A 12690-nucleotide genomic window follows, 5' to 3' on the forward strand; every position below is an offset into this window, starting at 1 on the left:
CACTTGCCTCATGAAGCAGACTGCCCAGCTGCCCTGGGGATGTACTTTGTACCATTTACCATCTCAAGGAAGCAACAGAATGTGTTTGATAGTTTACATTTATAGATAATAATTGGGAGATGACTTTACAGTAAGGGGAATCTGCTATGGGTTTTCAAAGAAGAGGCCTGACTTCTGCTGTTTAGGGCTGGAGAATCTGATTACTTTAGATCTAGTGTGTTTGTTTAAGTGGTGTGGGTGTTGTATTTATGATAGAAACAATCACAGTGACTTTGCTGAGGGCCTCAAGCCCTCCTGTCCAGGCTCCTTCAGCTCTGTACTTGCTGATAACGTACCACGAGTTCTGGTGAAAACCTCCCATCTGCTTTTGATGTTCATTAGCTGGTTCCTGTTGTATGGAGACAAAGTGGGAGAAGAAAACACTAATTTGTTAGAAATACTTCTTTTCAGATGTTTATTATTCCAAGATGCCACCCCTAAATTTAGCCTCTGGAATGCTTTGTAATAGGACACATTCCATGAGAAACTGTGACCCTTTGGAGCAGCTGTGTTGAATACTAACAGCCTCATTCAAGTCCAGGAAAAATGCCAGGAGCAGACATCTGCTTTGCATTCCTGAGCTCTGGGCACAGTCTTCCAGGGGTGGCTGCATGGCATTCCCCATTCTCAGTGTGCTGTCAGGAGCTCCCTGAGGCGTCTGGATGGCATTCCCCATTCCCAGTGTGCTGCCAGGAGCTCCCTGAGGCATCTGGATGGCATTCCCCATTCCCAGTGTGCTGCCAGGAGCTCCCTGAGGCATCTGGATGGCATTTCCCACTCCCAGTGTGCTCCCAGGGCAGCTGGATGGCATTCCCCATTCCCAGTGTGCTCCCAGGAGCTCCCTGAAGCATTTGGATGGCATTTCCCACTCCCAGTGTGCCCCCAGGACAGCTGGATGGCATTCCCCCTGTGCTCCCAGGGCAGCTGTCTCTGCTATCCCTGCAATATCCTGCTCCAGAGTGTGTTTGGGTGCACAGGCCAAGGCAGCACCTCGGGGTGGGGGCAGGATCCCCCCTGCTCCTACGGTGTCCCAGCATCTGAAGCTGCTGCAGCCCCCACGTGCCTCAGGTGCAGCAGTGGCTGGGAAGCAGCTCAGCAGCTTTGTATCCAAAGATGCAGCTGAGCTGTCCATGGAAGAGCTTCACCCTCGCATGGCATTGTTTCTTGTGGCCCTGGGGTGGAGCAGCGTGTGCCACACATTGGAAATGTTACTTAATAAAAGCTATTTCAGTATTCTGGCCATGCTCGAGAATGATGTGTCTGTGTCAATAGAGGGCTTTGATAAAGATCTCTCTGGAGCTTTGATTTATAAACTCTGTGTTTTACAATTATTTTTTTTTTAATAGCTGTTAAAAGCATTTCCCTTTGGCCTGTCAAGCAGAGAGCTGTACCACTTTCCTTTCCTTTACCAAATGCGCTGTTTGGCATAAATGCAGATTGAAGAAGTGGCAGAGTGATGGTTTTTCCATAGGCAAAAGAAAAGTTTGTAGTAACTCTGATGTAACTAAGTAACAGCAAAGAGAACCAAAGCAGGGAAAGTTTAGGTATGTTTAAGTTTGCTGGTCTCACAGACATTTACCAGCAACACTTAATAGCACATAAAATTTTCTTTCCACAAAATGCCAAAAATACTGGGCATTTTTACAAAATGCAGGAGTTGCACAGAGCCCTCATACTGTCCACTTCAGTAGCTGAAGATGTTCTGTCATGCTGTGACCTCTTTACCTATCTCTTATTATCAACTCATACATTTATTATTTTATGTCCTACCTCTAAAGAGCTTTTGCATCCTGCCACACACAGGTTATCTCCATTCCTTTTCTTTTGTGGATCTAAGGAGCAACCTTGTCCGCAGTGATAAAAACCTCCTGGTTCTTTGGATGGATGAAAGCCTGTTCTCAGTTTTATTCTGCCACTGCTCAGGGTCTCTTGCCAGCTGTCCCGTCAGTTTGTTGCCTTGCAGCACCTCCTTGCAGCACATGCACCCTTCAGACATCAAGGTTCTTGAACAGGAGCTAAGAGAGGCCCTGGCTCCTGCTGCAGCTCAGCTTCCAGAGCAGGAGGAAAGAACAGACTAGAAGTTAATTTCCACTAAATCTGGAAAAAAATATGACCCGGGAAAGAGGAGCAGCTGCTGCCAGGGACCTTTGGGAAGAGAGAGAGGAACGGCAGGGATGTGCCACACCTCCCTGTGCTGCCGCTGCCCTCACACGGAGCTTCTGGAGGCTTTGTCCTTCCCATGGCAGGGGAAAAGCGATCTCCCATCACCTCGTGCTGAACTCCTCCTTGCTCTCTGCTTTCCTGGTTCCGTGCAAGCTGCCTGCCTGCAGGGGAGGTTCCCGTGTGGGGGCACAGCCCCGGCCCGGCCCCTGTGCCCTCCCTGGCTGGGCTGTGGCACATCCCCGAGTGCCCGTGCTGCTGCGGGGCAGTCACACACGGCAGGAGGGTCAGCACAAGCACCGTCCCCACGTTTGGAGTTGACAAAGAGCTCTGGCCCGCTGGCCAGCTCTAGGAGCAGTGGCCAAAGGGGTTGGGCACGGCTGTGTCCCTGCTGAGCCGAGCAGGACCCAAGCGACTGGCGAGGCATCGCTGCGAAACTCTTCCAGAGCTGTTCCTCCCCGGTTTTTTGTGTAACTTGGAGATGATGGTTTATCGTAGCACTTTTTTCCCTACTCTACCCAAATTAGTTCAATCTGCATTCCTATCAGATGTGTCACACGTGGCTTTGACTGGAATAACCTCAGGAGGTCGTCAGGAGCTTGCTTAACCCTGGGATTCTTCCACTTTTCTAGTGGGAGGGCTGGCACATGCTCTGCCTACGGATTAGGAAGGTATCTAAGCCGCAAAAAAACTTTTTATTTCCCCTGCAAATTGACAAATAAATCATCCACATAATCTGAAATGTTTGCAGAGAAAAACAATCAATGCCAACAGATTCCATTCTTTTCCCCTAACAGTTCTAATACAAAAAGCCTAGTTTTTATTACTGAAAATCAGAAAATGGTTTCACTAACACTACAGCCAACTAAAAAAAAAACCAACCAACCAAAACAAACAAACAAAAAAACAAGCCGAACAATTAGTTTTTAGGGAGAAAGAAAATAATTAGGAGTGAGTCACAAATAGTTTCTCTTCAAATTTGTACTGACTTATTTCCATAACAACACATTTATGCCCTGGGTTTTTTGAAACATAAGTCAATGTTGTAAAGAGCCTGTCAAATTCTACTTCAGTAATGCTTCTTACTAATGACAAAATTGACTAGGAGCCTGAAGCAGGAGCTGTTGTTAAAAACATTTCTTCCCCTTTCCACTTACCGTTTTGGGTCTGATCCTGAAAACTTAAGATCTGTAACTGAGGTCACCCTCTAGATTATGTTTTTAGCATAGAAGCAATGAAGTTGTGTCACATTTACCTTTGTTTGTAAGGACAATATTGGGCCATTCCTAGTAAAACAAGAGAGTGAATTTATTATTTCAAACAAAAAGTATACATTGTATCAACTTTAATTTCAGTCATATCTGCCTTCCTTTAAGTGCATATGACATTTGTGTGCACACAGTTCAGTTCATCTGTAGTTTAAGGACTTGGCTGCACAGGAGAAATGCAGTTGCCAAGTCAGACAATTAACTGGTTCTCGGCATTTTATGGCTGAATAAATGAACACTGTAGCTGAGATGCAAATTCTGTACGCATCAGGTAATGCATTATATTAGATTAGCCCTTGCAATATATATTCTGCTAATCCTTAAAACTGCAGGAGTTTCTCTGGGAGCGTTATGAAGCCAATGCACCTTCCTCTGACATTCTGCTGCGCGGCGGGCTTCGGCCTCTTAAAAGCTGCTCGAGGCTTTCCGTGGCCACAAAGGAATTGTGGCTCTCGGGGCAATCCCTGCTTCGACGGATGGGCGAGACACGAGCCGTGCCTTGGGCCGGCTGGGAAGAATGGGAGGCAGCCCACAGAGCAGGCTCTGGAATACACAAATAAAACAACATGCCAAGGAGAGGAAAGGCAGGAGAGCTGCCAAGGCTGTGATGTAATGGCCCTGATCCGCCGCAGGCGGGTCTAGACCGGGAAAAGCGCTCGCCACAGGAGCCCCGCACGGAGCCCGGGCTGGCACAGCCGGCACATCTCGGGACGCTCCGGGCTGGGATTCCTCCCTGCTTCCCGCAGCTCTCCGGGCCGGCCCGGGCTGGCACAGCCGGCACACCGCGGGACGCTCCGGGCTGGGATTCCTCCCTGCTTCCCGCAGCGCTCCGGGCCAGCCCGGGCTGGCACAGCCGGCACACCGCGGGACGCTCGGGGATGGGATTCCTCCCTGCTTCCCGCAGCTCTCCGGGCCAGCCCAGCCCGGCAAACACCGCAGGTTCGCTGTGTGACGGCACCAGCAGACACCCCCGGCGAGCCGAGAGCAGGGAATGCGGGGAAATGGGGACGGGGAGGGGTCCCCGGTGCCGGTCCCGCAGATGGAGAGCAGGGAATGCGGGGAAATGGGGACGGGGAGGGGTCCCCGGTGCCGGTCCCGCAGATGGAGAGCAGGGAATGCGGGGAAATGGGGACGGGGAGGGGTCCCCGGTGCCGGTCCCGCAGACGGAGCAGCGCTCCCCGCACGCCCCCGCAGGGACGGCAGCGGGGAGCGGGTCCCACCCTGCCCTCGGGGCTCCTGCAGGGCACGGACTGCCCCAGGGCACGGACCCTGCCCGGGCACCTCTGCCCGCCCCTTCTGCCGGGCTCATCATCCTCATCCCGGGCTCCAAGGCATGATCCTGCTGGATCACATCGCTTTTTCCGCTTGCACTTGACCAAATCCCTTCACGGGCAGAAAATCAGTGTACACCATCCACAGCAGCTCTGTCTCTACCTATAGTATGGATTGTTCTAGCAACAGGATGTGTTTTCCATTCATAAAACTTTTTTTTTTTTTTTTTTTTTAAGCTGACACAGTTTCAGCTGAACTGAGATACAATTTATTTCAGCTGACCTGGTAATTATTGAAGCATTCCATTTTAATCTGAGTGATGGTAAATGAAATCTGCCATAAAATCGTTTGTGGCTTTAGTCTTTGTAGAAAACCCTCAAAAATATGTAATAGATACAGAGCAATAAATAGGAACAGCAGTGTTATTTTCTGTCACAGCTAATCAAGGGAAGCCTATACATCAACATGGCTTGATGGTGCCAGGATGACAGACTCATTTCTCCAATGAACCATTTTCTTCTTATATGGCAAAAAAGCACTGCATCTGTATGAGATCATCTAGAAAAATCCTCCTTCCTGAAAAATACTATATTCTTTTCTGTTGCCTAGCTACGTGCTGCTGTTACCTTAGAAGGCTGTAGTTTCATCTGAATGATTCTGGTGGAGCTGGTGTGCTTGAACAGAGGAGTGATGCAAATTTCTAACCCTTGTAAAGATGGGAGAGAAAGGGGCGATTGTGAAAGAAAGGCTTTGCAGCAAAGCAATTTACTATGTCTGTCATATTCTTTTATGACATTGTTGAATAAAGACGATTTCACCCCACAGCCCAGGGTACATGAGCAGGCAGTGATTGATGGATACACACTTGATGTTTTTAATGTGAATCTGATGCCAAGGAAACATTTGCCTGGTTCACATTAATTACTGCTGTGAGTAAGTGGAGAGGAGGGAAAAGAATGTTGAGGCCTGATGCTGATCTCATTTCCAAAAGTGTGACATGGAAAAATGCCATGAGAAGCAACCAATGTGCTGAATTCCATTAGGGAATGGGGTGATCACCAAATCTTTCTCTGATCATAAGTAGCTTCGATGATTTGGGAAATGAAGTGCCTGAAGCCCAGAGGTTTACATTGTAATGTCCCTGTCAAAAAACCCTCTGACTGGCAACTCTTCATGCACGAGACATGCAGAGATTGAGAGCTGGGCAATAACTCCCTGCCACTTCCCCTGAGCTGATCGGCAGCTCAGGTTGCCTGAGTAAGGTGAGGTGAGGAGAAAGCCTCACTGAAGATTCCAGTGTGCTGCTATTCCCTAAATGTGGGGATTTGCCTCTGAGAAGATGAACTGGGAAATAAAGTTATTTTTTACCTGCTTCACTGTAACTGGTTTGGATGTGAGATGTCCTTGATACGCATCATGATTTTGCAGTTTTGTCTTTAGGACAGACAGATTTTTAGCACTGGAATTTTGATTCAGATTTATCTAGTTAGGGCTGGCTTTCAAATTAAGATTGGCATTTGCTTTCATGAGATAATATTTTTCAAGTCTACTGCCTGTAAAGCCCTTTATATAAGAAACACACTTCATACCATTCTCTTACCTCAGTCTAGGCTCATGTTTGCTCTCTATATTTAATAAGGAGCTTAAATACTGACCATTGTATATTTTTTTGACAGAGAGTGGTGGATAATGAAGCATATAATGATTATAATAATTACATAATTTCTCAAGAATATAATCAGAAAGAAATTTGACCATTTAAAATGAAAAAAAAAATTTCAATTCTAGTATAAATCTGCAATTAGATTTTTGAAGGTTTTTACCAGAATGTCTTGTATAGCAGCAGAGGCAAAACAGGAAATGTGACATTCAAAAGAAGCAGAGATTCCTTTCACTGCTATGATGCAAATATGGATTTGCCAAACTCAGCACATTCCAACTAGACAAATTCTGAGTTTTTCCTGGAAGAGATGATAACATCTCTCACATCCAAATTCCCACACACTTTACATGGGTGATTCCACTCACCACAGTAAAAGACATGATAAATTCTGCGCTGGCTTATAAAGAAGTACCAAGCTTTTCCAATTCACATTCTTAAATCTCTCCTGTGACTGTGGGGTTTTGTCTCTGCTTCAAGATTTCATTTCCTGAAATGTAAGGAAAATGGAGTTTCCTCACAAGGGAGACAAGAACAAGGTTTGTCACCTAAAGCAGAAGGGCAGCTCTGTGAGGTTCTGTCCCCACTGGTTCCCTCCAGGAGCCTCAGGGAACGTGCAGTGGTTCTCAGCCTTTCAGATGCGCGTTTGGACACAGAAGTGATGGCACCCGTGTTAAAAGAGATACACTGAGCATTCCTTGTCCTTTTTTTTCCCTGTCTGGTACACAGAAGAGGGCAGCATAGCTGAAGTTTAATTTTATATTACCATAAACACTTTAGGTTGTGTTTCTGTCTGGTGTCCTTCCCTCAGCAATGCATCCATGTGGCTCTGAGTGCTGGAAGCCCCTTGGGTGTTTCCTCGGAGCATCACAGGGCTGCTCCTGTTACAGGTTTTCAATCCAGCAAGACTTTCGAGACTTTTCCTTCTTCACCCGTCATTTTCATGGAAGTATCTGCATTGTCACAACTCTGTCCAGATTTTCAGAGCTGCTCACAGGCAACTTCTGAAGGCTCTGTCCCACAGGTGTATGGAGAAATAGATTCTGTGGGTTAGCAAGGGTGGCTTTAGGATGTTTTCTACCCAATTTCTTGCCCATTAAATGCTTAGCTCCTGAATAAAATAGAAGTAGGTCTCCAAAAATGTTACTCAGTCCTCAGCTGACAGCATAAACAGATGCTAGGAATTCTTGGGATTAACAAGGAAAGCAGAAAGCCTCATTATCCACAGTGAAACTCCACAGGAACATGTAGTTTGACTAATCCATGTTTCTAATCTGTACTTTCTGTCCCCTAATGTCTAAAAAGATGTTTTAGTAAAGACAGAGAAGGGCAAGTAGGGATTCATGTTTATACATGGAGTGAGGAACTCCAGGTTCCTAAGCCACAAGAGAGAACTACTGCAGAAAGCTATAAAACCACTGTATATGTGAAGGAGACATGAGGGAAATCTTATTTTCTGCTTCACCATACAATAAATGGGAGTGGGAGAGGGTATTGAAAATCTATGTGTGTCAAAAAAACAGTTAGAAAAATACACAGAAAAATCCTACACCAAGAGCCCCTGGTGGTTGCATGTGTGGAGTTTTAATTGTGTTTATTATGTTCTTATTGTCCATTCTTCTTTAGATATCTGCTACAGACAGCTGCTGGAAACTGGCTGTAAGTTGAGTCTGACCCAGGATGGCTCCTTGAATTTGTTATTGTAAATAGACTCATTCCTCTTGCCAAGAGCTTTTGCTTGCAAACAATAAATCTTCCGTTCTCAGCTTGCTCCCTTAGCAGTACATAACTCTTAGTAAGACAGACAACCACTTACTTTACCCACTCCCTAAACCAAACTGTCTGTAAATTCAGAAACCTTTTCATGGTCTCTGAATTCCAGCTATTTCTCGTGAAGGGGCTGTGAAATCCCCGCCAAGGAGAATACATCCTGCTGGAATTGTAAGAGGATATTCAGCATTCCAGTCACAGAGGGATGATGTATGTCACACGCATTGGCTCTGACAGGTTTAATTCTGAAAAAGAGAAATCGGGGGTGATTAAAGAAAACAATTATGGAAATATCTTAGGTCATGTTCTGCTTTTACTCCGAACTTGAAATGCAATAGGGGCGCACAGCTGACCACATCCAGGACGTGCGTGCTGTGAGCCCAAGGGGGATCCGAGCACCCAAACTCTGCCTCCCACAGCCGGGGAGCACGAGCAGTTACCGCCTGGTCAGAAGGAAACTCGCACTGAAAAACTAAAATTAGGTGGGAATTTGAAGGTAAACTGAGACAGAATGCTTTCCCCAAGTATACCCCAACATATATTTGTAGTTTGCTAACAGTCTGGGGAAAAGGAGAGGAGGAACTCCATGGGCACAATGAAATTGGATCTGCCCCTTGTGCAACTCCTTTTTTTCGGAGCTGTGATTCACCTGGTTCTGCTGGTCATCAGCTTATTGAGTACTGGAAGTTTTGTAGCTTACTCAAAGCAGTGAGAAATTTAGAGCAGCTGGAAGATGAACCACATTTCCAGTTATTCTTGTCACAAGTTATTTTTTGCACTCCTTTGCAAGAGTTTAAGAAAGTCAGGCCTTTGCTTTACAGTATGAGCCATGGACTTAAAACATACTTTTTTCATTCTCTACCTGAAAATGCAAACAGTTCTGTATTCTTTTGCAGTGAACTTTAGAATTTCTGGTTTGGAGCTGAGAGGAAGCACAGTAGCCATGAAAGGCTTATTATTTTTGTAGCTATAATAATGGGTTTAGTTGGATTTCTGCTTCCATTTCCCCCTTGGCACTCTGTATGAGCTTTCTAAGCTGTATCGATTTCTATAGACTCCAAAGCTCATATTTCTCACATCATTGTTTCAGCCCCAATTCATGGCTACCACTACTCAATCAAAAATATTACCTGTCATTAAATCCAAGAGTAATCATGAGGGAAAGCTTGGCCCCTTAGACAAAGGGGTGTGCTGCCTTCCCTCAGCAACAGCCGAAGGCAGGGTCAGCGCGGATGTGACATTTATCACCTCCACACAAGGGAGTTGGTGCAAGGCTGAAAGCTCCACCTCTGCTGGTTGTTGTACAGTTAAGGAGTCCCTTGCTTTTACCCCATACATTAACTGCAAGACAATGGAGTATAAATATGCCTTGTGTGAAAAGGTCTGACACAAACTGAACCAGTGAGCCCAGGGCTGTTCAGCTCACGCTAATCTGTGATTTTAAGGGTGCCGGTGAGGAAAACTTGATACCATATTTGCACTGTATCCTACTTTTTGTAGGAAAAGAAAAAAAAGTCATTTTTCATTTCCCTGTACCTCTATCTCTCTTGCTTAGTTTAAAACCCCAACATATTTCATGCTGCTGCCTCAGTCTCTTCTCCCAGTGGCCTGAATGTGTCAGTTCTGTAATAAAAATAATAATAATTGCTGCTATTTCTTTCTCAGTCCAGGTATTTGGGAGGTAGCCAGGCTCAGGCTTCTGCAGGAGTAATGCTGCATATAACTTGGCAAGAACAGACCCTTGTGGGTATCTCTACCGTTTGTATAGAAATAACTTCACCCACACAATGTCTGATTAATTAGGCTTGAGCAGTGCAGATGAGTTGAAAAGTAAGCATGAGAGAGACCCACAACTTCAGCGTAGAGTCACACTGAGAACTGGCCCCCAAACCTCACTGCTGCTAATCCAGCCTTTGGACTGTTCAAAATATTCTTATTATTCCTAATCAGTTGTGAAACAGTTCTGATGTAAGACAGCAGCAACCCCCCAAAGATGGAATTCAGTAATAATATTAATTTGATGTAAAAATATTGTTGGGGTTTAAGTCTCCTGGAGAATTTTTTCCCCCTCCCAAGTTGCTAGGAGACTAAGTGCTGAGTGCTTAACCTGGACAAAAGAACTGATAACTTAGTTTTGGGGGAGGGAAAAAAGCTCCCGGAGAGAGCGGAGGGTGGGGGGATCTCGCGGTTTTTTCTTTTTCTTCTTCCGGGGGGGAGCACCGAGCGGGCCACGGTTGTTGGAGTCCACAGTTAACGAAGGAGTCTGGTCCTGGGAATTCTACCATCTGTTGGAGTATCCAGGAATTCGGAGTTTCTTCGCTGTCCTGCTGGATTTTGGGTGAGCCCGAGTCCCGCCGCTGCGGCTTCTCCGGCACTGCCACCTCTGCCTGCCAGGACACCCCCTGCCTGCGGAGGACAGTCCACCGCGCCCGGCTTCCAGCCATCAGCGCCGGAGCTTCCACCGTGTGCCCTTGGGGTTCTTGGTTCTGTTCTACTATTGTTATAATTGCTGTTGGTTTTTTGTCTGTCCTGTTATATTTACTAGTAAAGGACTGTTATTCCTTTTCCCCATAGCTCTGACTGAAAAGTTTTATTTTTAATCTTCCAAATTATAATAACACGGAGGGAAGGATTCAAATTCCTCATTTCCTAGAGAGGCCTGCCTCTCCTTAGCAGACACCTGTCTTTTCAAAACCAAGACAAATATAAATGCTATTTATAATATGGCATTTGACCTTGAACAAACGCTGATGAGGAAGAATCACATAAAGTTCATGCAACCCCCAGATTTTTCCTTTTTAACCTGAAAATTCAAAGAGGAGTGTGTTAGGTATTAAGTTTTACATGCTTGCTTTATTCTAGCTTAGTTTAACTTATTTTTTCTCTGCACTCCCTGCAAAGTCTGTTCTTGCCATTTAGACCATGAAATGCCCTCTGCACCTAATGCAGAATAAAGGAATCCCTTCGGCTTTGTTATCCCAGGAATACAAAACTGGAAAAACGGGATCAAACTGCATGTTTTACATTTTCCTGATGGTGAAATGTACTCAGGCCGAGAGAGTGCACTAGAAATGGACACTGGCACTTCTCAAAAGCTTGAGGAAAAGTGAGAGGGAGAAGAAACAGAGAATGAATAAAACAGGAAAGAGATAACAGAAAAAAAGGAACTGGGTATAGTATAACAGTGAAATGCAAAGAAAGGCACCATAAGTGGAAAGTATACAAAATGAGGAAAATTAAAATCATGCAAAGATGAAATTAAACTGAAAAAATGTAATCCTTTTTTTAGAGAAAAATAGGAGCTAAAACAATAGAAAATAAGGGTAGAAAAGCAAGGCATGAAAATCTCTTTTAAATACAAATAAATTACAATTCATGTATCTGTTACAAGTATGGTCACGCAGAAGTGGAAATGGAGGGCAGGTGAGAAAGAGATGACGCTAAAGTCCTTCAAAGAAACTGAAAAATCACCGTTTGAAGCCTGTGGACTCATATGCACCCCACTGAAATCAGTGGGTACCACAGTAATGTATACATGAAAATACAGTAATAACCATAATTAGCAGCAAATAGGAAAAATAAAGCAATAATTACCAGCAAACAGAACTACATGCTTGTGGGAGATTAGGGACAGGCGGTCGGAAGATATCGCGCTGTACGGGCAGACAGAACCCCTCCCTCAACTCTTAGTTGGTCAGTGTCCTTGATAAGATAAGCAATACCTAACCTGTAACGTAAGCAGACGGATGTGATGTAGCAAACAGAGGTTTTATAACCCCATGTAACCAGTTAATAAACGCCATTAGCCGTCCACCACACTGGTGTCTGTGAGCTGATGGACCGAGCAGCCTGGCTGTGGCTGCCGTGTCGTTCCTGAACCAGGTCGCTACACCTCAGCGGAGGTAACACATGCTACGTGAAGAGACATGTTTCTCAAGTGATTAACTGGAATTATCAGCTAATTCCTGCCAGCTTCACAAAATAACTGGACCTATTGAGATCAAAAGAGGTGACCCAACTCGTGACCCTTGTGATCCCCCAGGCAGAGGGGAGCAGGAAGAGCCTTGGCGCCGTGCTGCCCATCTCTCCAGGAATGAGTACAATCCAAGGCCATGTCACTTTCCAGTAAAGGACACGCAAAGAACCCAGAGCCAGATCCCGAGCAGGATCCTGTGACCATGGTGGTATTCTATAACCATTAATTCATTACTTGTACCTGGGTGCTGCCCCAGTGTTTGCCATGGAATCCTGAATTTTCTGTATGATTTCTACTGGCTTTAATTTTATTTTCAGTCCCTTTTCCTGCTGAAACATTGCTCTCTCAAAGTTTTTATTCATCACTTTGACATATGCCTTTCCTGATAGTTTTTGGCTAGCAAGTGGTCTGTCTCACATGTACATCATTAAAATATCCATAATTCTCTTCAGCAAAAGGCTTGGAATAAAACTTCTTTACGTCGTTTTTCCAGTCCAATAGTGGTCTATGTGGTACAGAAGTGGCATTGTCTCTTTGGTTCTGTT

The sequence above is a fragment of the Hirundo rustica genome, chromosome 11 (genome assembly GCF_015227805.2).
Source record: "Hirundo rustica isolate bHirRus1 chromosome 11, bHirRus1.pri.v3, whole genome shotgun sequence".
Classification (NCBI taxonomy): domain Eukaryota; kingdom Metazoa; phylum Chordata; class Aves; order Passeriformes; family Hirundinidae; genus Hirundo; species Hirundo rustica.